A 5223-nucleotide genomic window follows, 5' to 3' on the forward strand; every position below is an offset into this window, starting at 1 on the left:
GGGTGCTCTACCCACTGAGCCAGCCAGGCGCCGCTTGAGGGATTCTATTGATGTTACTAGTTTCCTGTTTATGACATTGTAAGAGGCTTCCACTGGGGGAAAGGGAGTGAAATCAGTGTGAGAACTTTCAGTATTCATGTTTTTTCTTTTTAAAATAGTTTTATTGAGATAATTCCTACACCACACAATTTACCCACTCCAAGTGTGACATTCAGTGGTTTTTCAGTATATTTGCAGAGTTAGGTGACCATCATCATAATATAATTTCAGACCATTTTTGTCACTTCTGCCCAAAAAGAAAACCCATTAGCAGTTCGTCCCCTTTGCCCCAGTTCCTGGCAACCATAACTGACTCTCTGTCTCAATAGCTTTGTCTTTTCTGGACGTTTTGCACGGGTGAAACGATTCACCGCGCGGTCTGGCTTTTTCCCTGAAAGTAGTGTTTTCAAGGTTCGTCCACACTGCGAAGCATATCTGTGCTTCGTTCCATTTTATGGCCAAGTAAAATTCCATTGTACGATGTCTACGTATCATTTATCCATTTATCTACTGACGGACATCAGGGTTCTTTGCATTTTTTAGCTCTTGTGAGTAACACTGCTCTGAGCATTTGTGGACGCGAATTTGCGTGGATGTACACCTTTATTTCTCTCGCATTTTTAGAATTGGAATTACTTGATCACAAGGTAACTCTCGGTTCAGCATTTGAGAAACTGCCAGACTGTTGTCCGAAGCGGCGGCCCCAGTTTGCAATGCCAGCAGCATCAGCAGGGGGTGAGGGTCCCCATTTCCCCATATCCGCACTAACACTTGCTATTGCCTATCTTTTTTTAAAGCTTATATATTTTGAGAGAGAATAGGGAGAGGGGAGAAGCAGACAGAGGGGGAGAGAGAGTCCCAAGCAGGATCCGAGCTCAGAACGGAGCCCGATGTGGGGCTTGATCCCACCACCGTGAGATCATGACCTGAACCAAAATCAGGGGTCAGACGCTTTCCCGACTGAGCCCCCTGGGCGCCCCGCTTTTTTTTTGTTTTTTGTTTTAAAGTGATCTTAGCAGGTAGAAAGTGGTCTTATTGCAGTTTTGATTTGCATTCCTCTAGTGGCTAAGAATCCAGATTGTCTCCGCATGTGTTATTTGGTCATTTGTATATTTCCTTTGAAGACATGTGTACTCAAATGCTTTGCTCATTTTTTTTAAAAATATTTTTTATTTATTTCTAGGAGAGAGAGAGAGACGGCATGAGCAGGGGAGGGTCAGAGAGAGAGGGAGATACAGACTCTGAAACAGGCTCCAGGCTCTGAGCTGGCAGTCAGCACAGAGCCCGACGCGGGGCTCGAACCCACGAACCGCGAGATCATGACCTAAGCGAAAGTCAGACGCTTAACCGACTAAGCCACCCAGGTGCCCCATCAAGTCCTTTGCTCATTTTAAAAGTTGGGTTATTATTATTATTATTATTTTAAAGAGTTCCTTATATTTTCTGGATATAAGTCCCCCTTTTCTCCCATTGTATAAATTGTTCTTTTACTTTCTTGATGGCAAAAGGTGCAGCACACAAATTTTATCTATTTTTTATTTTTTTTTTATTTAAAACATTTGTTAACATTTATTTATTTTTGAGAGAGCACGAGCGGGGGAGGGGCAGAGAGAGAGGGAGACACAGAATCTGAAGCAGGCTCTAGGCTCTGAGCTGTCAGCACAGAGCCCGACGTGGGGCTCGAACTCACAACCCGTGACATCGTGACCTGAGCCGAAGTCGGACGCTTCACCGACTGAGCCCCCCACGTGCCCCATGCGGCACACAGATTTTAATTTGGGGTGGGATCTAATCCATTTCTCTTTTCCCCGACTTTGGTCACTGTTCTTTGAGTATCATATCATTGCCTCACTGAAAGTCATGAATATTTGCTCCCGTGTGTTCCTATGTTATTTTTTTTTATAACTGCTTGCTGTGCAATTTTCTCAGAATAAAAAGTAAGAAAAGGGGGCACTGGTGAGCGACTTGAACTTTTCGCCAAATGATAAGCATGTTGCAAATAAAAACGTGACAACACGTTTGACGTCATTAGCCATTAGCGAAATTCAAACGAAAGCCATCATGAAATCATACGTATTGGGTTGGTAGACAGAAACAGGACAATCCTAAGTGTTGACAAGAATTAGAAGCCACCAGAACACTCACACGATGTGGGCCACGATGTAACGTGGTTCAGCCTGTCTGGAAAACCATCTGACAGTTTCCGGTGAAGGTGGACATAGTTTCCCGAGGGGCCCTGACCTGGCACTTCAGCGTGAAATGAATTCCCCGAGGGAGATGAAAACTTTTGCTCCTACGGACACCCGAACGTGGACGTTTATAGCGTCTTCATTCACAAGCGTCGCAAACTGGAAACGACCAAAATGTTCTTTGGGGGCTCAGTGGTGAAACAGGGTGTGGCCCGGCCGCATGATGGGCTAGAGCTCAGTTATGTGAAGGAACGATGATGGAGCCACGACCTGGGTGGTTCTCAGAGGCATTGTGCTCAGTGCAAGAAGCCAGATGCAACAGAGGCATCCTGGGTTTTCCCACGGATGTAATTGCGGGAGGCCCGGTAGTGGCGTCTCCGGAGACGTGACCTCCTGCGTTGCCCGCGCACAAAAGGAGGCCCTTGCAGGCGGGGTTAAATGGATCCGGGTCGCTCTGCAGGCACTCCCACGTGCCGCTGTCAGAGGGAAGCACAGACGTGTGACCGTCAGGCAGAGGCCGGAGCCACGTGGCCACATGCCACCGAGTGCGAGCAGCTGTAGAGGCCGGAAGGGTAAGGAAGGGGCTCCAGCCTGCTAGCGATGCTACAAGCCCACACCCCACCCTGCGGGGCGTCGGCCACTGGGGCGTGGGCAGGCGTGGGCCCCTCTGAGGCCTCTCCCTGCAGGCGGCTGTTCGCCCCTGTCCTCACGCCGTCTTTGCCCTGCTTGTCGCTGTCCTGATTTCCTCTTAGAAGGCTGCCATGCACCTGTATGACTTCATTTTGCCTTCATGGCCTCCTTAAAATCCCAGTCTTCAAATACTTGGAGGTGCTGGGGTGAAGACCTCTCTGCAGGGGCATCTGGGGGGCTCCGTGGGTTGAGTGTCCGACTTTGGCTCAGGTCATGACCTCGTGGCTTGTGAGTTCGAGCCCCGAGTCGGGCTCTGTGCTGACAGCTCGGAGCCTGGAGCTGCTTCAGGTTCTGTGTCTCCCTCTCTCTCTGCCCCGCCCCCATTCTCTCTCTCTCTCTCTCTCTCTCAAAACAGAACAGCGTTGTCCCCAGGTGTGCTTGAAGGAGTACAGCCTTCCCGACTCCCAACTCCTCAGATTGGGCCTGGTTAGGCTGATTTTGGACTCGTTGTTTCCAGAACTGTTGGTGGAAAGCATGAGGGCAGCAAGGGGGCCACGTGAGGGGTGTTGGGGGGAGGGGGAGGAGGAGGTTTGCTCTGTATCCAGACCAGCTGACCGAATATACCTGTGTGTTAAATTTCATAGAACTTAATATACCATGTCAGTTGAAGACAAAAACCACAGCGTCATCTCAACAGATGCAGAAAAAGCATTTGACAAAACACACCACCTTTTCATGATGTGAACACTCAATAAATAGAAGGGAATAGGAGGGAGCTTCCTAACCCCGAAAAAGAGCATCTATTTTTAAAAAAAACTCACAGCTAACTTCATCTCTGATGAATGCTTTCCCGCTAGGATCACGAACGAGACAAGGCTGTCCACTCTCTCAATTTCTATTCAACCTTGAATTGAAGTTTCTATCCAGGGAAATTGGGGAAGGGAAAGAAATAAAAGCTATTCAGAATGAAAGGAAGAAGTAAAACTATCTCTATTTGCAGAGAACATGGCCTCATATAGAGGGAATCCTAAAGGACACGTGCGCGTGCATGCACACACACACACACAAATACTAGAGATAATAAGTGAATTCAGCAGCCCGGCAGGAGGCAAAATTACCACACAAATAGCCGTGAGATTTCTATACGTCAGGAGTGAATATTCTGAAAATAAAATTAAGAAAGCAATTTTCTTTACATAGCATCAAAAAGTAAAATTCTTAGGCATAAATTCTTAGAGCAAAACGTATACCCTGAGAACTACAGAATATTGTGGAGGAAAAAATGAAAGCCCAGGGATGCTTGGTCGGCTCAGTCAGTTAAGCATCCAACTCTTGATTTTTGGCTCAGGTCATGATCTCATAGTCATGAGAACAAGCCTGTTGACGGGCTCGGCGCTGGGCTTGGAGCCTCGTCAAGATTCTCTCTCCCTCTGCCCCACTCGCACATCTGTGTGTGTGTGTGTGAGTGTGTGTGTGTGTGTGTATGCATGCACTCTCTCCTTCTCTCTAAAAAAAGAAAGAAATGAAAGATCTAAGTGAAGTTATTCCGTGTTCAGTACCAGAAGATGTACTTTTGTTTGTTTTTTTTTAAGATGTACGATTCTTAACACTTTCAAATTGATCTATAGATTCAACACAGCCCCCATCAAATCTCAGCTGACTTTTATATTTTCTTTTTTAAAACTTGCTAAGCTAATCCCCCAAAATCATATGGAAATCACACTTTTTGTGTGTCCAGCAAATCTGCAGTAATAAAGATGGTCTGCGTCCGGCATAAGGATTGACATACAGATCAATGGTAACAAACGGGGAATATTGACCACATTATGGTCGATCGATTGTCAAAAAAGACCACTCAGTGGAGGAAAGAGTAATCTTTTCAGTAATCTGCTGAAAAAAGATTACTCTTTTCAGCAAATGGAGTTGAGACACTGGGCATCCATGTGCAGGAAAAGAATGGTGCTCGACCCCTTCCTCACACCATACACAGCAGATCCACTCAAGACAGATCAGAGACCCAAATGTGAAAGCCAAAACTATAAAAACGTAGGGGTAAGTCTTCATGATCTTGAATCAGGTCGTGTTTTTTTTAGGTATAACACCAAAAGCACAAATAAACAAAAGTCATATAAATTGAACTTCATCAAAATTAAATATTTTTCTGCTTTACAGGGTGCCTTCAAGAAGGTGAAATGCCAAGGCACCTGGGTGGTCGGTTGAGTATCTGACTTTTGATTTCGGCTCAGGTCATGATCTCACGGTTTGTGAGATTGAATCCTGAGTCCAGGTCTTATGCTGACAGTGCAGAGCCTGCTCAGGATTCTCTCTCTTTCTCTCTCTGCCACCCCCCCCCCCCTTCCATGGG

Source organism: Crocuta crocuta, unplaced genomic scaffold (assembly GCF_008692635.1).
Source record: "Crocuta crocuta isolate KB4526 unplaced genomic scaffold, BGI_CrCroc_1.0 scaffold110, whole genome shotgun sequence".
Lineage (NCBI taxonomy): Eukaryota > Metazoa > Chordata > Mammalia > Carnivora > Hyaenidae > Crocuta > Crocuta crocuta.